Source organism: Ambystoma mexicanum, chromosome 1q (genome assembly GCF_040938575.1).
Source record: "Ambystoma mexicanum isolate Mex_15411 chromosome 1q, UKY_AmexF1_1, whole genome shotgun sequence".
Taxonomy (NCBI): domain Eukaryota; kingdom Metazoa; phylum Chordata; class Amphibia; order Caudata; family Ambystomatidae; genus Ambystoma; species Ambystoma mexicanum.
The window spans coordinates 593,480,921-593,505,921 of record NC_090922.1 but is presented as its reverse complement, the minus strand read 5'-3'; the positions used below and the strand labels follow the sequence as shown (position 1 = coordinate 593,505,921).

Sequence of the window (25,001 nt, the reverse complement as noted above, 5' to 3'; positions counted from 1 at the left end):
TGTGTTATTGGCACAAGGTGGCGTACTATCTTCTTCACCTGTTTCCCCTAATAATATTGTGGCAATTATGTGTTCACCTACTGTTATCTGAAATGAGAGGTGCGTTCTGAGTGGGTGAAGTATGTGTCTGGGATTGTTACAAGAGCCATGTGTTGACGCAATCGTTATTTGGTAAACTGTATGTATAGCCATAATCATGGGGGTTTTCCTGTTTCCATTTCCTAGTGAAGATGAGGGTTGTGTGGATTTTCGGCCACTCTTATATCCAAAGGGCTGCAGGACTTTTACGAGGGCCACCTACATCTGGGTCTGGAAGGGATGGCCTTGCAGCGCATTGGTTTGGGATCGGGGGGGGATGCGCCGTCACCAGCTCAGAGGAGCCATCATCGATGCCCAAGCAAAAGCAGAGGGGCCCCCCCTGACCTTATAGTGGTGCACCTGGGAGGAAATGATTTTGCGCTTGTGGGACGGAAGGGGGTACGTGAGAAGCTCATGACGGACCTTGAATGGATTGCACAGAGGTTTCCAAACACTGTGGTGGCCTGGTCCCAGATGATTCCCAGGATGGATTGGAGAACTCAAGGGAATACAAGGGCCATCAACCGGCTCGGTGTGGAAACTGAATGGCAAGTTCACTAGACTGACAGAGGGCAACAAGAGAATATGGACCATTCACCATGGCATTATCAAAGGTGCTGTGATGTTTCACAGAGATGGGGTGCACCTTTCCAAAACAGGCATGGAGCTGTTCATTGGAGGCATAATGGATTTTGCCCAGATGCTATTCTACGGGGGGGGGGGGGTTGCCCAGTAACTGATGGACGTACTGGAATATGTGAATAAAAATGGTAGTATGTTGGCAGTGAGACTCCCACTTCCTAGCATGTCAATATATTCAGTATGTCTGTGCTGCTTATTTCTTAGCTACCCATCACTGCTTGCATCAGCCTAAATCAATTTGCTTGGCCTTGCATTAATTTCGTCCTTGTGACCTTTCCCCTTACAACAGACACCCCTATGTGAATGAGCAGGTGTTTTTGTCAAAAGTGTGCCAGCAGTTGCCTGGAAGGGGCTGCCGTGTACTTTATTTATCTTCCCTTTCTGCTTCTTCATTGCCTATGGCTTTTCAACTCACCCAATCGCTAATACGTTGCATGGTTGCTTCTCACCTCGTTTTCCCATCCACGAGCATCCCATGGAGGAGGGCATGGTGCAAAGCATGTTGGCTGTTTCTGAATAGGTAGTGTGGCTGAAATCCTCGTCCCCACGCTTGTATTTCTGTAAAGTTTAGCGGAAGAGGACATTGTCCATAGATTGTTTGTTCTCTTTCTTTTAGGTGCAGGTGTGTTGTAGCTGTCTACCCACTTGTAGGAAAGCAGTCAGCTGGTTCTTAGCATTTCACGTGAGTGTTTGCAAAGTAGTACTCCGTTTATTGTAGCGTGCAGGGAGTACGTCATATTGCAGAGGGCTGCTACAGTTTGTGAGCAAAGTCTGGACCTTTTGGTGTACTTGTGTGGAGTAGGTTTGTGGCACTGAATACCACTTACTGTGCTACGTTCCATACTTTGAGAAGCACACATACTTATTGTTTCAGTCTTCATCTGGTCTTTGGGCAGTGAAGGGTTCCATAGCGAAGGTACTCATGGCTTCTCGGCGATCAATGTCTGGTGCGGAGGCATTAGCTGTAGTGATTCAGTCTGGCTCAGAGCAAGGCACAGATGTGTACATGCATTCTGAAACAGATAGTGCTTCTGAGGGGCAGGAGGGAAGTGATTGGGGAAGTGAGATGGCCATTGATGAAAGTCCCTCCTCCCACTCATCATCGTCATCATCTGATGATGAAGAGGAAGGAAGAGTGTGTCCACCTTTTCGCACAATTCCCACACGCAGGGGACCTGTAAGGGGGAGGGGACGTGCAAGACAGCCACGCAATGTGGCAGTTCCTGACATGACTGAAGAGTCGCTCTGGGTGCCTCCAGCAATGGCTCAGCCTGTTGTGCCCCCTTTCACTGGTATATCAGGGTTCACAATGAATACAAAAGGGTTTCAGCCTATTGATTTTCTTCAACCTTTTTGTTAATGATGGGTTCATTGCAGATGTGGTTCAGCAAACCAATTTATATGCTGCACAGTTCATGAGGTCTAGGGGTCCCACTCTGAAACCCCACTCCAGAGCACAAGCATGGGTACCCACAAACGATGTTGAAATGAGACAGTTTTGGGGTCTCATTCTGCTCATGGGAATTGGACACAAGCCGTCTGTCGCGATATACTGGTCTACTGTAGCACCACTTTATTGCCTGTTTATTTCAGCTACAATGAGCAGAAATCGCTTTCAAGCACTGCACCGTATGTTGCACTTCAATGACAACTCGGCAGCATTACCCAGAACGGACCCAAACTTTGATAGGCTCTTCAAACTGAAGCCATTTCTGGACCACTTCACTCACCGATTTGCAGAGGTGTATGTTCCTAGCCAGAACATATCCATTGATGAATCGTTGGTGTTGTTCAAAGGTCGCCTAGTATTCAGGCAATATATTCCTAACAAGAGATCACGATATGGGATAACAATGTACATGTTGTGTGAAAGTACCACTGGGTATGTCAGCAGCATGAGTCTACACCGGTAAAGACTCTACCCTAAACCCTCCGGGCTGCCCAGCCCATTTAGGGACAAGTGAGAAGATTGTTTGGGATCTTCTCACACCATGGCTCCACAAGGGACATCATTTGTATGTAGACAATTTCTACACTGGAATTCCACTGTTCAAGGAATTGTTCAATGTGGGCACACTGGCATGCGGTACAATCCGCAGTAACCGCAAAGGCTTCCCCAGATAACTTGTGTGTAAGAAGTTGGCCAAGGGACAATGTATGGCATTACGGCAGGATGAATTGTTAGCAGTAAAATTCTGCGACAAAAGGGACGTGTACATGCTAAGTACTATTCATGATGAAAGTACTTCAGCTGTCCCTCTGCGCAGGCAGACTCAGCAAGTGTTGAAGCCCAATTGCATTCTGGATTACAACAAGTACATGGGCGGAGTAGAAAAAAATGACCAAGTGCTTGAGTCATACCACGCTGAACACAAGTCGCGTTTCTGGTACAAAAAGTTAGCCCCACACATTGTGCATATGGCAACGTCCAATGCTTATGTGGTGTACCGCGCAGCTACTCCAGAAAACAACCTCTCCTTTTTGGATTTTGAATTAGCAATTGTTCAATCTCTGGCTAATGTTCATGTACAAATTCCCTCCTTTCCAGAGGTCGAAGATGTGGCCAGATTGCAAAAGCGACACTTTGGTGATTATGTTCCTCCCACTGCCACGAAGGCACAACCGTACCGAAAATGTAAGGTGTGTACAAAACAAGGAAAAAGGAAGGATACTCGGGTGTACTGTCCCCAATGCCCTTCCCACTGTACCCTCTGCTTTCAGCCTTGATTCCTTTTGTATCATACAAAGGAAAATTATTGGGAGATCGACTGATTTCCGAAAATGCCCATCATTCCTTGAAAGGGACACTTAGCCACTGAAATCGTGCATGTCTTATAAAATAATGTCACTCTTGCACCCTGCCCTGGAGGTGTACCTTCAATGAAAATGCAACACGATGTCAACTCACTTCACTTGATTTAGCGTGCATTCTGCTTCCTCCACTTGAGGCCTGCCTTGGAAAGGCAACCACAGCCGTAGCTTTCCCTTGAGGCCTGCCTACGAAATTTACATCAGTCTACATCCCTCAGCTCAAAGCGTGACTTGCAAAGGAACGCTAATCGGGCTCCTTCCATTGGAGGCATGCCTGCGAAATAGTAATCATTACGGGTCCCTGTACTTGAGTTGTGCCATGCGGGTCATTCCCCTTTGGCGTGCTTTGGCAAGCAATGCTAGTCCTTCCCCCTCCACTTGAGGCCTGCCTGGGAAAGAGACATCACCCCGTTACCTTTCACTTCAGGTCTGCCTCATAAGGAAAAGGCAGTCTAGCTCCCTCTGCGCGTGGTGTTCCTTGCAAAGTAATGCAATGCTTGTTTCTTCCAAAGCAGGCGCATCTTGGAAAGGAATGCCACTCCACTGCCTCTAGTTGAGGTGGGCCATGGAGAAGAAGGGTGGAGCACTCTGGGTCACTCCCCTTTGGGGTGTCTTGGCAAGGCACGCTAGTGCAGCTTGCTCCTGTTCGGGATTGCCGTAGAAAAAAACGTCTGGAAAGCCCCATCCGCTTCCGGCGTACTTTGGAAAAGGAACCCGAATCTGGCTCCTTCCACCTAAGGTTTGGCAAGCAAAGAAAGGTCAGTCCCGCTCCCTCTACTCAAGCGGTGCGTTGTGGAAGACCAGAACACCATTCAGGTTCCCTCCACTCAAGGGGTGTCTTTTCAAAATAATACACGCCACTTTGGCTCCCTCCCTTGAGGTCTAAGTGTCATGAAAGTGGTACTTGGACACCAACTATATGGCAGCGGTGTCTTGCGTACCTCGTAACATCCTGCCTTGTTTGTTGTTTTACTGCGAGTAATTTTATGTGTGGTGTAAGTGACACGTCTTCTGTAGGAATGAATTGGATATGATTGGTGTGTGAATTAGGTAAAGATACAAAGAACATGCAGATGCAATTTCTGTGAATGCACTTTTCCAGCACTGCAGAAATTGTCATGTTGCAGGGTGGGTGTTTTGTGTGGGTACGGTTGAACATAAGAATGTTTGCCCATAGTTGCTATGGGCATACTCAAAGCTGGTGTGGAAGATGGCGCCTGTAGGGCAGGGTAGCCAAGTGAGCCAGTATGCACTTCCTATCGGTGTCCACATGTGATTGCGGCACATAAAGTTTGCATGCAGACACAGTTGCTATACAATTGCTGTCAAATGATAATTAAGATATTGCTAGAGACACAGTTGCATTGTAAGCACATGTCCACGTGGTATAAGTGTGTCGATATGCTCATGTGTAGATACACTTGCTCTGGTGCTAGTGATTTGGTAGAAGTGCAACTGCTGAAATGGATGCCAACTGACTGCAGACACGAAAGGGATACGAATGGCCAGTGATCCGGTGGGTACCTTGTCGTGGCATTGCTGCTCACAAGGACGAACCTCCTTGTGTAGCACAAGAAGGTTTCTCCTTGTGCTAAATCCCACCTTGCGTGTCTAACTGCATTGTGACTGGTATGTATGGGAAGTGTGAGGAAAGGTGCATGTGAAATGGCTTACTACCAGTACTTTACTGTTTCCTAGGCGCACTACAGAGAAGTTACTATACAAAATATGTACCCATTGTCACTCAGGTATGACACCTGCACACAAGAGGTCTACCTCTCATTGGGGCACGTGTGGCGACGCGGGAAGGTAGGCCACGTGTTGTTGGCGGTGTGTTTCGGTGAGTGGCCAGAGGGAAATATCTGAATTGTCTGCATTTCTAGCCAATTTCAGAGACATTTCCCTGTGTGCACTCAACGAAACACATCGCCACCAACAGATGTCATACCTTCTCGCGTTTCCACAGGTGTCCCGACGAAAATGGTACCTCACATGTGTGGGTGCACCTACCGGGGGCGCAAAAGGAAAAGGGTAACCCGCTAGTAACCCCAAGCCTTTCGCCACAGCACAATTTGTTCATGTGGGCAACCTACAGATTTGGGCCTAGGGTGTCAAAGCCAGCAAGGAAAACTGGGAACCCCATGCATTTCCCAAAAGAGGACACCCGTGGGAATGCGCAGAGGTCTGACTTGCACGAAGCGGCCCAGAAGTTATTACCCAGAACCCCAGACAAAGTGAACATTGTGTTTTTTCCCCACCAAATATCACACTTTGTCGGGGATTGTGGCTAATAAAAACTGGGGCAATTTGCGCAAAGCAGACCTCTGTGGATTCCCAGGGGTGTCCTCTTTTGGCAAATGCATGGGGTTCCCTGTTTTCCTTGCTGGCTTCGACGCCCTAGGCCCAAATCTGTAGGTTGCCCACATGAACACAATGGGCAGTGGCGAAAGGCTTGGGGTGACCAGTGGGTTACCCTTTACCTTTTGCACCCCCGGTAGGTGCACCCACACATGTGAGGTACTGGTTTCATCGGGACACCTGTGGGAATGCGGGACGGTAGGCCATGTGCTGTTGGGGGCGTGTTTCGATGGGTGAGCCGAGCAAAATGTGCAGAAAATGCGTTCATTTTCCCACATTTCGGACTTTGCAGGGGTGTCTGGGTAATAAAAACTGGGGCGATTTGCGCAAATCATACCTCTGCGGATTCCCACGGGTATCTTCTTTTTGGAAATGCATGGGGGTCCCTGTTTTTCTTGGTGGCTGCAACACCCCAGGCCTAAATCTGTAGGTTGCCTCCCCAAACCCTTTGGGGGCGATAGCAGTGCTTTAGCCTTATTCCTTTGCGCCAGGTAGGTGCACCCACACATGTGAGGTACCGTTTTCATCGGGACACCTGTGGGAACGCGGGATGGTAGGCTATGTGTTGTTGGGGGCGTGTTTCGATGGGTGCGCCGAGCGAAATGTGCGGAAAAAGTGTTTTTTTTCCCCACATTTCAGACTTTGCGGGCCTGTCTGGGTAATAAATTCTGGGGCGATGTGCGCAAATCATACCTCTGCAGATTCCCACGGGTGTCCTCTTTTCAGAAATGCATGGGGTTCCCTGTTTTCCTTGGTAGCTTGGACACCGGAGGCCCATATCTGTATGTTGTGCCGGTCGGCAGAATGTCTGAGATTCCGCTCTGAAAACAGACTTGGGGTTACTTGTGTTTTAGGCTTTCCCCTTGGCGGCCAGGTAGGTGCACCCACACATGTGAGGTACCGTTTTCATCGGGACACCTGTGGGAACGCAGGACGGTAGGCCATGTGTTTGTGTGGTTTTCATAAAGTTTTGACCCATTTGCTGGTGCCCTTTGTCTCACAACCCTTTCATTTCCCAAATGTGACCTACATGTAGTCGCTGCTTTAGTCACCATACACTTTTGTAACCTGCACAAGTCACCTACCCTTGAAAAGGTCTGCCTGTGCTCTTTCAAAAAATGTATACTTGCCGTTCCTCAGCACATTGGTTCTCCCGATTTACACATGCTAAGTGCGTCTGGTCAGGCCGTGAGCGTAATACTCCTGTGTACCATGGCTCAGTGTTTGGCTTGTGGTAATGCCTGTTTTGTAAAACTACAAAAAATGTGTGCTCTCCTAACTGCAAGAGTCGGGGGAATGTAGCGGAACATTGCTTTTCTCAAAATTCATAGAAGCCATTGCCGTACCAAGCCAACCATGTCCAACGCATACCTTTTTTTTCGGTCATTTTCCCGCTTTTCCCCCAATCGATGGCAGTTTCCCCTACCTAGTTGTTGCCTGACCTACGCAAATCACCCCTTCCTAAACTTGGAATTATGTCTACTTTACAGAAATATATGCCTTTCTGTCCTCCAATTCGGCTTTCCTGCCCTTTTCTTCCATTCCCTCCATGCATGTCCAATTGGCAAAAATGGCCAAAATCGCCTACCTCTCACAAAACGGTTGATAACCACATCAAAATATTTTTTTCCATTTCCACTCAACCTGTTGTTGAAAGCCAGGAAATTGGGGAACTCAGCACAGCAAACCATTTGTTCCTAGCTCTTACAAGGAAAAAACCACAGGCTTCTTTGTACATCATTTTATTGGCATTTTTTGAAAAAACCCAAGATTTTTGCCCTTTTGCTTATTTTCTCTCACCCCCCCTACAGCAACCTGGGATTCCTGGGTGGCGTTACGACCGCCTACATGTGGGGGGAAAAAAGGAGCCAAATTTGGCGAGATTTCATCTAACAAAGTAACAAGCCATTCAATGGCCACATACCGAAATCGCCAAAAAAGTCCCTGGCACTGGGGAGAAATACCCATAGCACTTAAAGGGTTAAGTCAAGGAAAAATATACACAATCCCAAGTTAAATTGTAGACCAAGTGAACCAGAGTGAAAACTGAGCAAAACGGCACAGTGTAAACTACACACAAAGGATCCTCTACCAATTTCTCACAAGGGAGGGAAATCACAAGTTCTATAGAAATAGCTTCTTACACACCCTAGCAACACTTCCCATAAGTTTGTGAAATAGATTAAATCGGACAGTGCATTAGTATAGCATATACTTATGAAAACTGAGCAAAATGGCATTTCACAAGTGTTATCAATGGGAAGAAAAGAGTAGTTATAAGAAAGGGTTGCACCACACAGTTCGAATGGATAATCAATCTCGAGAAGGCAGATCTGCCAGAGTCAGTGGTACAGGGCAAGGGCCCATGTTCTTGTAGCTGCAGTCAAGTCTTTGGTTAACGATTTTGAAAAGGTGGATGCATAGGGCAAAAGACAATGATGAGAGAGGGGCGGTCAAGCCAACATGTAGGTAAAGGATTTTAAACGCCTTTAGTGACACCGCGAAGAAAGGGCGGCCTGGCGGAACAATGTACCTTAAAATGAAGAAGTGACTCCTGCGGTGGCGGTTGTTCCTGGTAGTTCCTGCAGTTCGGGTGATCCAGCAGAGGAAGACAGGCTCCGGTCGTGGAGGAAGGTTCGAGTTACTGCACTACCCAGGGATGAAACTATCCGCGGTGCTGCCCGACGAATAAAAGGTACTTTCCTTTAAATCGCGGCCCGGGTGGACTGGTGCCTGGCTATCCGGCCACCGAGTACTGGGTACTGGCAATTCGACCAAGGCAGGTCCGGGAAGGCGATTGGCAAACTGGTTGGCCCAACCAGCTCAAGGGAAGACGTTCTTGCAGATGAAGATCTTCTCTCGTTGTGTGGAGAAAAGTGGTGAGAGGCTGCAGCAGAGCTTCACCGGTGGTTCAGTCGTTGCAGATGTCTTTGGCTTCTCTACTCTTCGGTTTCTTAGTTCCAGTGGCGATGTCTTGCTCTTCCAGTCCACAGGACCCTTCTTTTATGCAGAAAGATCCCCATTCATACAGCCTAGCTGTCACTCACAGTGGAGTGGTCATCTTGGCCGGAGAACCTACAGCCTATCAGGATAGAGTGTGACATGGGTTGCTGAGGCAACCCTGTCCAGGGGTCCTACTCCCCCTCCGACACAATGGACGCACCCAAGACTCAGTGGCGGCGAAAGGAGGGCTTCTTGGTGGAAGCCCGCCAAACGGACGAACAAAGGATCCCCGACCTGGGTTAGGAGTTTCGAGAAAGACACGAGAAAGAAGTTATATTAAAGTTATGGCAAATAAAACCTACTGGAGCAAAGTTAATATTAAAATGCACCAGCGGTATGTTAGAGGCTGTCAGAAAAAGTGGTGGCCTCCAACAATGGGAAAATCCCATAGGGAAATATTCGCGGTCGAATATTTATGGCAGAAACCACTGCCACCAGCCAGAAACTTTTGATGGAGGGACTGTACGGTACCCTCTCGAAAATGAACATAGGGGAAAAACTATTAACCCCTTTCAGTACCTCCATAGTAAGATGGGTTGTACTGGTGTAGTTCATAGGATTTGACTAGTAAAGTCAATGGGGACTTTACATGCCCTGGGAGACAGTAGTCAGTCCCAGGGTATGGAGTCTGTTTGGGGGTCGCTACGACCCCCCTGTGTCACTGAACTGAGGGTGCTGTGTAACACATGTGAATAAAGATGGTTCCTATGGGGTGGAGAAAGATCCCATAAGCATTAAACATAAAAATAGCCTAGAACACACATAGCAAAAATACCTAAGAGTGGCAAAAAGAGTCTCACTCTTACCAGGTAAAAAGAAACAAACCCTTCAAATCCAGCAAAGCTGCTGGGGGATTCTATAGGTAAGGGAAATTAGCCATAACACTCGTGCCCCCCCCCCCACCCCCCTCAAACTAAGGGACAGGAGGATCTAATCCACTCCTGGATGAGTCTCTTACCTCTAGTCGGTTCTAAACATCCTAGAGAGGCCATCAGCATTTTGGTGTTGACATCCTGACCTATGCTCGGTGGTAAAATCAAACCCTTGGAGACAGATTGACCATCTTAGCAGTTGTGGGTTTTCCCCTTTCATTTGCATTAACCATCTCAAGGGTTGGTGGTGTGTTTGAATGATGAAAGTAGATCCATACAAGTATGGTCTAAACTTCTTCAAAGCCCACACAATGGCAAAACATTCTCTCTCAATAGTTGCCCACCTTGTTTCAGGTTCCTTGTTTCCTACTGCTGAAGGAAATGGGGTGCTCCCTACCTTTCTCATCCAGTTGACGGAGTACTGCACCTATACCTATATTGGAAGCATCTGTTTGTACAATGAAGGGTTGGTGTTAGTCAGGAGCTCTGAGAACTGGAGCTTGATAAAGGGCTTTCTTCAGGCTTTCAAAGGCCTTATTGCACTCCTCATTCCATTTGATCTTTTTAGAGAATTTAGGAGAAGAGATTACATTCAGTGGAGAAGCTATGGATCCATAGTTCTCAATAAAATCCCTGTAATACCCAGTGATGCCTAGGAAGGCTCTCATCGGAGTTTGAGTAGAAGGGGTTCTCCAATTTTGCACAGCTTCAATCTTGCTGAACATATGCCTTATTTCACCACCTCCTACCTCATGCCCAAGGTAGACCACTTTACTCTGACCAATTTGACATTTACTTGCCTTTATGGTCAGATGGGCCTGTTCCAGAGCCTGCAAATCATATCCTAGGTGGTCAACCTGTTCTTTCCATGTAGGGCTGAACACTGCAATGTCATCCAAGTATGCCATGCAGAAGTCCTCCAGCCCATTCAGAACCTGATTAACCATCCTTTGGAATGTAGCAGGTGCATTCTTTAATCCAAAAGGCATAACCTTAAACTGGTATAAGCCAACTGGGGTGGATAATGCAGTTTTCTCCTTGGCATGTTCATTCAGGGCTATTTGCCAATAGCCTGACGTGAGGTCAAATGTGCTGAGGAAAGTGGCTGAACCAAGTCTATCCACCAGCTCATCTGTCCTTGGCAAAGGATGGGCATCAGTCTTGGTGACTGCATTTCGAGCTCTATAGTCCACACAGAATCTTGACTCCTTGGATCCTGCCTTTGGTACTAACACAACTGGGCTAGACCATGGACTAGTAGAGGGCTCTGTTACTCCGGTATCAAGCATCTTGTTGACCTCTCCTTTGATGTGGGTTCTTAAATTTTCTGACATCCTGTAGCCCCTGCTTTTGACAGGTAAACAGTCACCAGTTTGGATATCATGTTGGCCCCAAGGGGTCAAGCCTGGTGCTAGAGAAAACAGAGGGGCAAATTGATTTAACAAAACTTTGCACTCCTCCTGTTGCTCAGGTGTCAGATTAGAAGAGAGATTAACTCCTCCTATTTTCTCATCCAAAGGTTTGCCTCTGAGGATGTCAGGTAGAGGTTCACTCTCCTCCTCCTCTTGAGCTGAAGCTAGAAGCAAAGCTTCCGGTTCTGGTCTCGAGACATAAGCTTTTAGACGGTTATTGTGAAAGACTCTAGGAGCCTCCTTAGGATTGCCTAAATCCACCAGATAGTTCACCTCTCCAAGTTTTCCCACAACCTTGAAGGGTCCCATCCATTTGTCCTGCAAGGCCCTCAGCCTTGTTGGGACCATAACCAGAACTAGCTGGTCTTGAGCAAACTCAACCATGTTGGCCTCCTGGTCATGCCAATGCTTGACCAGAGCCTGACCTGCCTTCAAGTTATCACTTGCCTCAGCCATCATGTGTGACATTCTCCTCCGGAGTCCTATCACATAGTCAGTGACTCTGACTGGTGTGGGGGAAGGAGCACTCTCCAACCCTTCCTTGATCAGGGCCAATGGACATCTGACCGGATGGCCATAGAGAAGTTCAAAGGGACTGTAACCCACTCCCTTCTGAGGGACTTCTCCATATGCAAAGAGAAGGCATGGCAGTAGAAGATCCCACTTTTTCTTAAGAGGGTCCTCTAAAGCTCCTATCTTTATTTTATTTATTTGTTTGTATAGCGCTAAAGCCCGCAGGCATCAGAGCGCGTTCCAGTAAGACAGGACATGCATGGACAGTAGACGGGACAACGAAAATCACAAATAAGAGTCAGTTCTGTGTGGTGCTAGAGTTTGTGGTCTGGTTGGGTATTTATTTGAATAGCAAGGTCTTTAGTTTCTTTCTGAATTGTATGTAGTTTGTTTCTAATTTCAGTGCCACAGTTAGTTCATTCCATTTAAGGATGCTTCTGCCCGAGAAGGCCTTGCCGAGACTGTTCCGCTTTTTAGCTGGAATAGTTTGGAGAAGGCCTTTGTTAGATGATTTTAGGTTTCTGATTGGTTCGCGCCAATTGAATTGTTTTTTTTAGATATGCTGGGGCTTTGCCATATAGGCATCGATGGACCATAGTGAGGGACTTGAATGTAATTCTCTCCTCAACGGCCAGCCAGTGCAAGTCTCTTCTGTCGCTCATAATGTGCTCCCTTCTTGACTTGCCCGTGATAGCCCTGACAGCATTATTTTGTATCACCTGGCATTGCTTCAGGCACTTAGTGCTTGCCACAAGGAGCAGGGAATTGCCATAGTCAAGTCTGGAGTGTATTGTAGCTCTGGATATGGTGGTGCTATTTTTCTGGTTAAGCAAGGGTCTGATTTTTAAAATTAGTTTTTAGTAGTAGTGGCAGTTTCTTTTCAAGTATGTTGTATGAGCCTCAGCTCCTAGTGAGGCCTGCAGGTAAATTCCAAGTGTCTTCACTTTTTCTGATATTGGTATTTGGGCGTTTTTGATACTGAAGGAGGAGTTTAGTGGGTTCAGTTTTTTTCTGGCATGTGATGATCCAAAAATCATTAATTCCGTTTTGGTACCATTAAGGCACATCCAGTTATCCTTCAACCAGCCTTCAATGATGTTATATATGGATGTTAATTTATTGCGGTCTTGTTTGTAGTCGCCACTAAGCTCGAAGACCAATTGAGTGTCGTCGGCGAATTTAGTGAAGAATATGCCTAGTTGTATCAGCATAGTACAGAGGCAGCGCATGTATAGATTGAATAACGGTCGAAAAACTGGCTCCTGTGGGACTCCACAGTCTACTGGTTTGGTTTTGGAGGCCTGGTTTCCCCAGACAACCCTAGATTGTCTGTCTTGTAGGAATGAGGATATCCACTCGGGTGCCCCTTACCAGCAGTTTCCTGAGAGTTCCAAGGCCTCTCAGAGCCTCGAGTGATCAAGCAGATCAAAGGCTGCTGGGAGGTCTAATAAGATAAGGAGGCCTGATTTGCTCCTGTCTAATATACCCAACATCTCGGTCTGCAGATCTAGCAGTTCCGATTCGGTGGTGTGGGCTGTCCTAAAACCAGATTGTTAAGGGTGCAGGAGGTTGTTCCTGTCCTTATATTTCTGGAGTTGTTCAGTGGCAACCGTATCCAGTATTTTCAGCAGGAAGTTGCAGTTAGTTATTGGTCTGAGGTTTGCGGGGTCCTGTTGGTCTAATTCTGGTTTCTTGGGTAATGGTGTAACCGTGACTGTTTTGATTAAGGTAGGTACAGTCTGATCCCTAAATGACGCGTTTACCATGCTTCTAAAAAAGGGAGAGAAATTGTCGATATTTTCAAGTATAAGTTTTGGTGGTAACACATTTTCTGTGCATTAGGTGCATCTTCTAGTGTTATAGGTGTGAATTGAAATTTGGGAATTATTAGTTCAGGCTTGGTTTCACTTGGTGTCTCTGGTGTAAATGGGCTGCTGTTCTGGCAATTTATGATGGCTTCTCTGGCCTTAATGATTTTGTTTTGGAAAGCCATTTGGACTTTGCCTTTTCAGCCAACAGAACTAGATTGTGACACAGTGGTGCTTTGGGTTTATCGATGGCTTTGAGGATCTGAAAGAGTTTGCCGGTGGAGTTGGATGCCTTGCTAATATTTTCATTATAATGGTTTTTCTTGATTTCTGTAAGTTTGGTGTTGTATCTACAATCAGCATTTTTCCAGTAAGTTTTATTTAGTTCTGAGGGATTTTTTAACTATTTCCTTTCTAAATTTCGTTTCTCTTTTTTTTAGTTAAGTGGCTTCGGCATTGAACCGTTTTTGATGGTTCATTTTGGGCCTAACCTCTTTATTTTTTAGGGGGACATGGAGGTCTAGTAAACCTTAGAAGTATTGATTGTATGCTAGTATGATATTTTCCCATGAGTCGTCATCAGTAGTGTTAGACATGATTTCGTTAACTCCTTCTGATAGCATAATGCTGGTGATTTTTTTCAAGTTCCTATTGAGTAGTTTTAGGTGGGGTATTTGTTTTAGCTGTTTCTTGTTTTAAGGTGAGTAAGACTTCCATTTTATAATTATCTGTCCAGATAAATGGGTAGGTTCCTAATAGTGTGATGTCTGATTTGTTTTTGATTATCCAGTCAAGTTGGTTCCCCGTGGTAGCCGTGGGACCTTTATTGACTACTGTGAAGGCACAGTTCTCTAATTCTTCTTTTAGGGTCCTTGTGGTTACCCCTCCATCTGTTGATGTCGCCTGGGAGGATAATCTCAGTATTGGGTGTTTTAAGATTGTTTAGGATAGTAATTAGTTCATCATTGAATTCGGAGATTAGGGACGATTATGTTCAAGCAGTCATTATGGGTGGGTGTTAGATTGAGGTGGATAATCTCGCAGCCAGTACACTGTATGGGTGCGGCAAAAAATTTGAGATTTTGTCTTGCCAATTATTGCCACTCCTCCACCTTTTCCAGTTTCTCTGTTTTTGAGGTAGATATTATAGTTGGTTGGCACTGCGATGTCTATGGTGGGACCTATAGGTTCCTGTAGCCATGTCTCAGTTAGACAAAGGATGTCCAGCTTATCATATATGATATAGTCATGAATCTCCTGAGCGTGCTTGGTCAGTGACCTGGTGTTAAGTAGAGCAATTTTGAGTTTGGAAGGTTCTGGGGCTTTTGGCTTATTGGTTTCTGGTGTCTGTTTTGCCTGATGAACTGGCGTTGGTAAGGTGCGGTCGTTCAGTGATTTGCTAGGTTTAAGGGGATCTGGTCTGGAACTTGTGTAGTCCTGGACTAGCCCTTGCTTCTGTAATATGGCGGCATGGTTCATCAGTTGGCAAAGTTTAATGTACCCCATACCTGTGGTTTAGGTGCTGCGGTTGTTGGGGGGTAAATCTGGCAGAGTATCGTGCCGTGGGACGCCGTGGACCACTACCATGCTCGTCATGGTTCTGTTAAACCTTTCTACCAACCCATTTGTCTGAGGGTGTTATGCTGTTGAAAACTTGTAAGTAACTCCACAGTTTTTCCACATGACCTTCATGTAGTAGGACATAAAATGTGACCCCCTGTCGGATATTACCTCCTTAGGAAACCCAACCCTGGTAAAAATACCAAGGAGGGCCTTAGCCACAGCCGGAGCTGTAACAGTCCTCATAGAATGGCTTCAGGGAACCTAGTAGCATGGTCTACTACAACAAGTATAAACCTGTTGCCTGAAGAAGTTGGAGGATCAAGGGGACCAACAATGTCGATTCCTAACCTCTCAAATGGTACTCTCACCAAAGGGAGAGGCACTAGAGGTACCACGTTCTTGGAGCCACTTTTACCAGAGGTTTGGCAAGTGTGGCAACTCTTGAAATACTTATCTACCTCAGCCCCCATTTTAGGCCAATAAAAGTAGAGAGAGCGCCTTTCCTTGGTCTTCTTGAAGCTCAAGTGATCAGCCAAAGGTATCTCATGGGCTAGTTGCAAGAATTGGAGTCGGTTTGCTTGGGGTACTACAAGTCTTTTGTAGTCCCGAGGGAGTGACTCTGTTGGTTCACTATAGAAGAGGCCATCTTCCCAGTGTAACCTATACTTCCCAGGCTCTTGCCCTTCAAGCTGAGAAGCTGCCTGGTGGCGAAGACCTTCCAGAGTTGGACATTCTTTGTCTGCCCTGTTGGGGCCACCTTCTGCCAGTAAAGACTGCAGCTCAGCATGGTCCACAGGGTCAAGATATCCAATGAGTTCCTGGCCTCCTACTAGATCTGAATCTTCAGGTTCCAGTTCAACCACACAGGGGTGTACCCCACTCTCCGCCTCAGCTGGAGGAGGAATCACAGGTATGATTTTTGACAACCTAGGAGATTTCCTGGTTGGCAGTACTGGAGTGCTTTCTGCTGGTTTCTTCTTTGAAGTCTTGGGTTTCCCCTTTGCTTCTGGTCGCTTGGAAATAGCAGTTAGTAACCCCAGTGGAGTAGGAGTGATTTCTTTTTCTATCATTTCCTCAGGAGAGCCCCTCAAGGTCCTCTCCCTTGCCGGTCTGGTAAGCTCCTGTAATCTCTTACTAGGCGGTCTGGGGTACTTGACACTACTCCCAGGTCTTTCAGATCATTGCCCAACAGCACCCTTCCTGGTACTTGATTGTACACTCACAGGTATCCTGACAGTCATTTCATTGCACTGGATGAGAGCTGGTAATTGGGGAAGCATCTGCACAGGCCCTCCAGCTAACTTGAGGCATTTGGGTGCCTTAGCAACATCCTCCATCTTGAAAAAAGATTTGTCCACCACAGTTATGGTGGCCCCGGTGTCTCTAATGGCAGGAGTCTCCTGACCATTGACTAGGACACTGTCTTTATAATACTCTTTAGTATTAGGAGGGATAGAATTATACACATCTAAATTCTGTTCCCACAACCCTAGAGATACTGAAGATATACTAGCTGAGACTCCAATGGGATCTTCAGCTAGTAGTTGAAAGTTTCCACTGACCATATGTACTTCCTCCTCTGGAGCGAAGGCTAAGGAGACATTGTGGACCCCTGAAGGTTTACCGTTACATCTGGGATCCCCTTTCACATGATCAGTAGAGCCACAAACATAACATTTCCCAAATGTCTTTATGAATGGTGGCTTGTTCTGACCTCCTTCTGGTCTGGGACCAGAAGGTACACTAGCCTGATTAGGTTTCCCTTGTGGCTTACCCTTAGAATTTTGTTTGGTGCCCTCTTTGGAATTTGAATTATTTGAATTCTCTTTGTTGTCTTTCTTAGGCTGCTTTCCCTCATCCTTTTTCTGAGTTACCCCTGAATCCTTGTAAGTAGCCCTGTTGGCAACCCACAAGTCACCAGCATTAGCTAGCTTCTTAGAATCACGTTCCTTAGAATCAGCCATGTGCTGTGTGAGCTCAGGAGAGCAGGCATCATAGATGGACTCCATTACAAGATTTCTCATTCCTTCTTAAGTGTTAACTCTGTAACCCTTAATCCATCCCTCTAAATTCTTCAAACACTCACTCACCCAAGTAGCCCAAGGGGTATTATCATGCTTTTTGAGGGTCCTAAACCTCTTAAGGTACTGGGAAGGAGTAAAAGGTGAAAGATTTATTCGGTTTGAAGAGAAACCAGAGTATGCGCTCTAGTGGCCCCGACTGCGGCTGCAAAAAATGCAACACCTCACTAGCTCAGGGTGACTTAGTGAAGCAGTGCACACGATGACGCTTTTTGAGATGAAGCGAATGGAGAATGCTATCGGGCTCCGAACCCGTGGCAGAATGACTTTATTTGCAAGCAATCCCATCCAAAGTCATGAAACCTGGCAGGGGATTGTGGGTATGCAAATTTCTCCAGACCGCAGGCCATGTGACATTGGCCAAAAGGCAGGCAGAGTCTGCCTTTGCCTGAGGACTCCCCTCGTTTACATAAGGTCTAGGGCTTCTGGGAGGCAGGCGTGAGATTTTCTTTTGGGCCCCAGAGATGGGGCTCCTCCCCCAGGATGTTGAAAAAGCAGCCCGCTCTCTCCTTTCTCAGGACACAGGGGTCATTTTCCGCCCTCACCCTGTCTTGCACGGGTGCTGGGCCTCCTGGGCTGCCAGGTTCTTTTGCCCGCCAGGGCAAAGCCCGCCGGGCAAAGGACGGCGTTTGTCAGGCGTTTGTCAGGCGATCGGGGCCCGGGCCCAAACCCCTGCCCACTGGGGCCATATCCTCCTGGATGCTAGCTTGGAGCCAGCCTCTGCTGGCTCACCAGCAGGTGGCGACAGCAGCAAGCATTAGCTAAAGGCTCCCCCCTCTGGCTACCACTGCAAGGCATCAGCCTGGCTGTGCTGCGAGGACTCCTGCAAAGGCTGACTGACAGCTGGGGGGTGCAAGCCAACAGCTGAAAAGCAGGCTTTGCGCTTTCATTTGCTCTGTTTCTTTTTTTTTTTTAACCAGCATAGGTAACCCTGCACTTGGCAGGGCTTCAAAAAATTGAGTGAAACTCTTTAATGTTCCTCTCCACGGAAATCTTTAGTAAAAGGCGAAAGATTTATTCGGTTTGAAGAGAAACCAGAGTATGCGCTCTAGTGGCCCCGACTGCGGCCGCAAAAAATGCAACACCTCACTAGCTCAGGGTGACTTAGTGAAGCAGTGCACACGATGACGCTTTTTGAGATGAAGCGAATGGAGAATGCTATCGGGCTCCGAACCCGTGGCAGAATGACTTTATTTGCAAGCAATCCCATCCAAAGTCATGAAACCTGGCAGGGGATTGTGGGTATGCAAATTTCTCCAGACCGCAGGCCATGTGACATTGGCCAAAAGGCAGGCAGAGTCTGCCTTTGCCTGAGGACTCCCCTCGTTTACATAAGGTCTAGGGCTTCTGGGAGGCAGGCGTGAGATTTTCTTTTGGGCCCCAGAGATGGGGCTCCTCCCCCAGGATGTTGAAGAAGCAGCCCGCTCTCTCCTTTCTCAGGACACAGGGGTCATTTTCCGCCCTCACCCTGTCTTGCACGGGTGCTGGGCCTCCTGGGCTGCCAGGTTCTTTTGCCCGCCAGGGCAAAGGACGGCGTTTGTCAGGCGTTTGTCAGGCGATCGGGGCCCGGGCCCAAACCCCTGCCCACTGGGGCCATATCCTCCTGGATGCTAGCTTGGAGCCAGCCTCTGCTGGCTCACCAGCAGGTGGCGACAGCAGCAAGCATTAGCTAAAGGCTCCCCCCTCTGGCTACCACTGCAAGGCATCAGCCTGGCTGTGCTGCGAGGACCCCTGCAAAGGCTGACTGACAGCTGGGGGGTGCAAGCCAACAGCTGAAAAGCAGGCTTTGCGCTTTCATTTGCTCTGTTTCTTTTTAACCAGCATAGGTAACCCTGCACTTGGCAGGGCTTCAAAACATTGAGTGAAACTCTTTAATGTTCCTCTCCACGGAAATCTTTAGTAAAAGGCGAAAGATTTATTCGGTTTGAAGAGAAACCAGAGTATGCGCTCTAGTGGCCCCGACTGCGGCCGCAAAAAATGCAACACCTCACTAGCTCAGGGTGACTTAGTGAAGCAGTGCACACGATGACGCTTTTTGAGATGAAGCGAATGGAGAATGCTATCGGGCTCCGAACCCGTGGCAGAATGACTTTATTTGCAAGCAATCCCATCCAAAGTCATGAAACCTGGCAGGGGATTGTGGGTATGCAAATTTCTCCAGACCGCAGGCCATGTGACATTGGCCAAAAGGCAGGCAGAGTCTGCTTTTGCTTGAGGACTCCCCTCGTTTACATAAGGTCTAGGGCTTCTGGGAGGCAGGCGTGAGATTTTCTTTTGGGCCCCAGAGATGGGGCTCCTCCCCCAGGATGTTGAAGAAGCAGCCCGCTCTCTCCTTTCTCAGGACACAGGGGTCATTTTCCGCCCTCACCCTGTCTTGCACGGGTGCTGGGCCTCCTGGGCTGCCAGCGGGCAAAGGACGGCGTTTGTCAGCCGATCGGGGCCCGGGCCCAAACCCCTGCCCACTGGGGCCATATCCTCCTGGATGCTAGCTTGGAGCCAGCCTCTGCTGGCTCACCAGCAGGTGGCGACAGCAGCAAGCATTAGCTAAAGGCTCCCCCCTCTGGCTACCACTGCAAGGCATCAGCCTGGCTGTGCTGCAAGGACCCCTGCAAAGGCTGACTGACAGCTGGGGGGTGCAAGCCAACAGCTGAAAAGCAGGCTTTGCGCTTTCATTTGCTCTGTTTCTTTTTTTTTTTAACCAGCATAGGTAACCCTGCACTTGGCAGGGCTTCAAAAAATTGAGTGAAACTCTTTAATGTTCCTCTCCACGGAAATCTTTAGTAAAAGGCGAAAGATTTATTCGGTTTGAAGAGAAACCAGAGTATGCGCTCTAGTGGCCCCGACTGCGGCCGCAAAAAATGCAACACCTCACTAGCTCAGGGTGACTTAGTGAAGCAGTGCACACGATGACGCTTTTTGAGATGAAGCGAATGGAGAATGCTATCGGGCTCCGAACCCGTGGCAGAATGACTTTATTTGCAAGCAATCCCATCCAAAGTCATGAAACCTGGCAGGGGATTGTGGGTATGCAAATTTCTCCAGACCGCAGGCCATGTGACATTGGCCAAAAGGCAGGCAGAGTCTGCCTTTGCCTGAGGACTCCCCTCGTTTACATAAGGTCTAGGGCTTCTGGGAGGCAGGCGTGAGATTTTCTTTTGGGCCCCAGAGATGGGGCTCCTCCCCCAGGATGTTGAAGAAGCAGCCCGCTCTCTCCTTTCTCAGGACACAGGGGTCATTTTCCGCCCTCACCCTGTCTTGCACGGGTGCTGGGCCTCCTGGGCTGCCAGGTTCTTTTGCCCGCCAGGGCAAAGCCCGCCGGGCAAAGGACGGCGTTTGTCAGGCGTTTGTCAGCCGATCGGGGCCCGGGCCCAAACCCCTGCCCACTGGGGCCATATCCTCCTGGATGCTAGCTTGGAGCCAGCCTCTGCTGGCTCACCAGCAGGTGGCGACAGCAGCAAGCATTAGCTAAAGGCTCCCCCCTCTGGCTACCACTGCAAGGCATCAGCCTGGCTGTGCTGCGAGGACCCCTGCAAAGGCTGACTGACAGCTGGGGGGTGCAAGCCAACAGCTGAAAAGCAGGCTTTGCGCTTTCATTTGCTCTGTTTCTTTTTAACCAGCATAGGTAACCCTGCACTTGGCAGGGCTTCAAAAAATTGAGTGAAACTCTTTAATGTTCCTCTCCACGGAAATCTTTAGTAAAAGGCGAAAGATTTATTCGGTTTGAAGAGAAACCAGAGTATGCGCTCTAGTGGCCCCGACTGCGGCCGCAAAAAATGCAACACCTCACTAGCTCAGGGTGACTTAGTGAAGCAGTGCACACGATGACGCTTTTTGAGATGAAGCGAATGGAGAATGCTATCGGGCTCCGAACCCGTGGCAGAATGACTTTATTTGCAAGCAATCCCATCCAAAGTCATGAAACCTGGCAGGGGATTGTGGGTATGCAAATTTCTCCAGACCGCAGGCCATGTGACATTGGCCAAAAGGCAGGCAGAGTCTGCCTTTGCCTGAGGACTCCCCTCGTTTACATAAGGTCTAGGGCTTCTGGGAGGCAGGCGTGAGATTTTCTTTTGGGCCCCAGAGATGGGGCTCCTCCCCCAGGATGTTGAAAAAGCAGCCCGCTCTCTCCTTTCTCAGGACACAGGGGTCATTTTCCGCCCTCACCCTGTCTTGCACGGGTGCTGGGCCTCCTGGGCTGCCAGGTTCTTTTGCCCGCCAGGGCAAAGCCCGCCGGGCAAAGGACGGCGTTTGTCAGGCGTTTGTCAGCCGATCGGGGCCCGGGCCCAAACCCCTGCCCACTGGGGCCATATCCTCCTGGATGCTAGCTTGGAGCCAGCCTCTGCTGGCTCACCAGCAGGTGGCGACAGCAGCAAGCATTAGCTAAAGGCTCCCCCCTCTGGCTACCACTGCAAGGCATCAGCCTGGCTGTGCTGCGAGGACCCCTGCAAAGGCTGACTGACAGCTGGGGGGTGCAAGCCAACAGCTGAAAAGCAGGCTTTGCGCTTTCATTTGCTCTGTTTTTTTTTAACCAGCATAGGTAACCCTGCACTTGGCAGGGCTTCAAAAAATTGAGTGAAACTCTTTAATGTTCCTCTCCACGGAAATCTTTAGTAAAAGGCGAAAGATTTATTTGGTTTGAAGAGAAACCAGAGTATGCGCTCTAGTGGCCCCGACTGCGGCCGCAAAAAATGCAACACCTCACTAGCTCAGGGTGACTTAGTGAAGCAGTGCACACGATGACGCTTTTTGAGATGAAGCGAATGGAGAATGCTATCGGGCTCCGAACCCGTGGCAGAATGACTTTATTTGCAAGCAATCCCATCCAAAGTCATGAAACCTGGCAGGGGATTGTGGGTATGCAAATTTCTCCAGACCGCAGGCCATGTGACATTGGCCAAAAGGCAGGCAGAGTCTGCCTTTGCCTGAGGACTCCCCTCGTTTACATAAGGTCTAGGGCTTCTGGGAGGCAGGCGTGAGATTTTCTTTTGGGCCCCAGAGATGGGGCTCCTCCCCCAGGATGTTGAAGAAGCAGCCCGCTCTCTCCTTTCTCAGGACACAGGGGTCATTTTCCGCCCTCACCCTGTCTTGCACGGGTGCTGGGCCTCCTGGGCTGCCAGCGGGCAAAGGACGGCGTTTGTCAGGCGTTCGTCAGCCGATCGGGGCCCGGGCCCAAACCCCTGCCCACTGGGGCCATATCCTCCTGGATGCTAGCTTGGAGCCAGCCTCTGCTGGCTCACCAGCAGGTGGCGACAGCAGCAAGCATTAGCTAAAGGCTCCCCCCTCTGGCTACCACTGCAAGGCATCAGCCTGGCTGTGCTGCGAGGACCCCTGCAAAGGCTGACTGACAGCTGGGGGGTGCAAGCCAACAGCTGAAAAGCAGGCTTTGCGCTTTCATTTGCTCTGTTTCTTTTTAACCAGCATAGGTAACCCTGCACTTGGCAGGGCTTCAAAAAATTGAGTGAAACTCTTTAATGTTCCTCTCCACGGAAATCTTTAGTAAAAGGCGAAAGATTTATTCGGTTTGAAGAGAAACCAGAGTATGCGCTCTAGTGGCCCCGACTGCGGCCGCAAAAAATGCAACACCTCACTAGCTCAGGGTGACTTAGTGAAGCAGTGCACACGATGACGCTTTTTGAGATGAAGCGAATGGAGAATGCTATCGGGCTCCGAACCCGTGGCAGAATGACTTTATTTGCAAGCAATCCCATCCAAAGTCATGAAACCTGGCAGGGGATTGTGGGTATGCAAATTTCTCCAGACCGCAGGCCATGTGACATTGGCCAAAAGGCAGGCAGAGTCTGCCTTTGCCTGAGGACTCCCCTCGTTTACATAAGGTCTAGGGCTTCTGGGAGGCAGGCGTGAGATTTTCTTTTGGGCCCCAGAGATGGGGCTCCTCCCCCAGGATGTTGAAGAAGCAGCCCGCTCTCTCCTTTCTCAGGACACAGGGGTCATTTTCCGCCCTCACCCTGTCTTGCACGGGTGCTGGGCCTCCTGGGCTGCCAGCGGGCAAAGGACGGCGTTTGTCAGGCATTCGTCAGCCGATCGGGGCCCGGGCCCAAACCCCTGCCCACTGGGGCCATATCCTCCTGGATGCTAGCTTGGAGCCAGCCTCTGCTGGCTCACCAGCAGGTGGCGACAGCAGCAAGCATTAGCTAAAGGCTCCCCCCTCTGGCTACCACTGCAAGGCATCAGCCTGGCTGTGCTGCGAGGACCCCTGCAAAGGCTGACTGACAGCTGGGGGGTGCAAGCCAACAGCTGAAAAGCAGGCTTTGCGCTTTCATTTGCTCTGTTTCTTTTTAACCAGCATAGGTAACCCTGCACTTGGCAGGGCTTCAAAAAATTGAGTGAAACTCTTTAATGTTCCTCTCCACGGAAATCTTTAGTAAAAGGCGAAAGATTTATTCGGTTTGAAGAGAAACCAGAGTATGCGCTCTAGTGGCCCCGACTGCGGCCGCAAAAAATGCAACACCTCACTAGCTCAGGGTGACTTAGTGAAGCAGTGCACACGATGACGCTTTTTGAGATGAAGCGAATGGAGAATGCTATCGGGCTCCGAACCCGTGGCAGAATGACTTTATTTGCAAGCAATCCCATCCAAAGTCATGAAACCTGGCAGGGGATTGTGGGTATGCAAATTTCTCCAGACCGCAGGCCATGTGACATTGGCCAAAAGGCAGGCAGAGTCTGCCTTTGCCTGAGGACTCCCCTCGTTTACATAAGGTCTAGGGCTTCTGGGAGGCAGGCGTGAGATTTTCTTTTGGGCCCCAGAGATGGGGCTCCTCCCCCAGGATGTTGAAAAAGCAGCCCGCTCTCTCCTTTCTCAGGACACAGGGGTCATTTTCCGCCCTCACCCTGTCTTGCACGGGTGCTGGGCCTCCTGGGCTGCCAGGTTCTTTTGCCCGCCAGGGCAAAGCCCGCCGGGCAAAGGACGGCGTTTGTCAGGCGTTTGTCAGGCGTTTGTCAGCCGATCGGGGCCCGGGCCCAAACCCCTGCCCACTGGGGCCATATCCTCCTGGATGCTAGCTTGGAGCCAGCCTCTGCTGGCTCACCAGCAGGTGGCGACAGCAGCAAGCATTAGCTAAAGGCTCCCCCCTCTGGCTACCACTGCAAGGTATCAGCCTGGCTGTGCTGCGAGGACCCCTGCAAAGGCTGACTGACAGCTGGGGGGTGCAAGCCAACAGCTGAAAAGCAGGCTTTGCGCTTTCATTTGCTCTGTTTCTTTTTAACCAGCATAGGTAACCCTGCACTTGGCAGGGCTTCAAAAAATTGAGTGAAACTCTTTAATGTTCCTCTCCACGGAAATCTTTAGTAAAAGGCGAAAGATTTATTCGGTTTGAAGAGAAACCAGAGTATGCGCTCTAGTGGCCCCGACTGCGGCCGCAAAAAATGCAACACCTCACTAGCTCAGGGTGACTTAGTGAAGCAGTGCACACGATGACGCTTTTTGAGATGAAGCGAATGGAGAATGCTATCGGGCTCCGAACCCGTGGCAGAATGACTTTATTTGCAAGCAATCCCATCCAAAGTCATGAAACCTGGCAGGGGATTGTGGGTATGCAAATTTCTCCAGACCGCAGGCCATGTGACATTGGCCAAAAGGCAGGCAGAGTCTGCCTTTGCCTGAGGACTCCCCTCGTTTACATAAGGTCTAGGGCTTCTGGGAGGCAGGCGTGAGATTTTCTTTTGGGCCCCAGAGATGGGGCTCCTCCCCCAGGATGTTGAAGAAGCAGCCCGCTCTCTCCTTTCTCAGGACACAGGGGTCATTTTCCGCCCTCACCCTGTCTTGCACGGGTGCTGGGCCTCCTGGGCTGCCAGCGGGCAAAGGACGGCGTTTGTCAGGCGTTCGTCAGCCGATCGGGG

The 25,001-nt window shown here is 49.0% G+C and overlaps 8 non-coding genes across 8 annotated transcripts; all 8 read right to left on the bottom strand.

Moving 5' to 3' along the window:
- Positions 1-18,068: 18,068 nt before the first annotated feature.
- On the bottom strand, positions 18,069-18,184 carry LOC138564909 (U5 spliceosomal RNA). The gene has a single exon (XR_011300834.1). It is a non-coding gene; the product is annotated as a U5 spliceosomal RNA (small nuclear RNA).
- A 785-nt stretch (positions 18,185-18,969) lies between these two features.
- LOC138565157 (U5 spliceosomal RNA) lies at positions 18,970-19,085 on the bottom strand. The gene has a single exon (XR_011301067.1). It is a non-coding gene; the product is annotated as a U5 spliceosomal RNA (small nuclear RNA).
- Positions 19,086-19,850: 765 nt separating this feature from the next.
- Positions 19,851-19,966, bottom strand: LOC138564908 (U5 spliceosomal RNA). Its single transcript, XR_011300833.1, has one exon. It is a non-coding gene; the product is annotated as a U5 spliceosomal RNA (small nuclear RNA).
- Positions 19,967-20,765: 799 nt separating this feature from the next.
- Positions 20,766-20,881, bottom strand: LOC138564907 (U5 spliceosomal RNA). Its single transcript, XR_011300832.1, has one exon. It is a non-coding gene; the product is annotated as a U5 spliceosomal RNA (small nuclear RNA).
- Positions 20,882-21,680: 799 nt separating this feature from the next.
- LOC138564959 (U5 spliceosomal RNA) lies at positions 21,681-21,796 on the bottom strand. The gene has a single exon (XR_011300884.1). It is a non-coding gene; the product is annotated as a U5 spliceosomal RNA (small nuclear RNA).
- Positions 21,797-22,566: 770 nt separating this feature from the next.
- On the bottom strand, positions 22,567-22,682 carry LOC138564906 (U5 spliceosomal RNA). The gene has a single exon (XR_011300831.1). It is a non-coding gene; the product is annotated as a U5 spliceosomal RNA (small nuclear RNA).
- A 770-nt stretch (positions 22,683-23,452) lies between these two features.
- On the bottom strand, positions 23,453-23,568 carry LOC138564905 (U5 spliceosomal RNA). The gene has a single exon (XR_011300830.1). It is a non-coding gene; the product is annotated as a U5 spliceosomal RNA (small nuclear RNA).
- An 810-nt stretch (positions 23,569-24,378) lies between these two features.
- LOC138564904 (U5 spliceosomal RNA) lies at positions 24,379-24,494 on the bottom strand. Its single transcript, XR_011300829.1, has one exon. It is a non-coding gene; the product is annotated as a U5 spliceosomal RNA (small nuclear RNA).
- Positions 24,495-25,001: the final 507 nt, after the last annotated feature.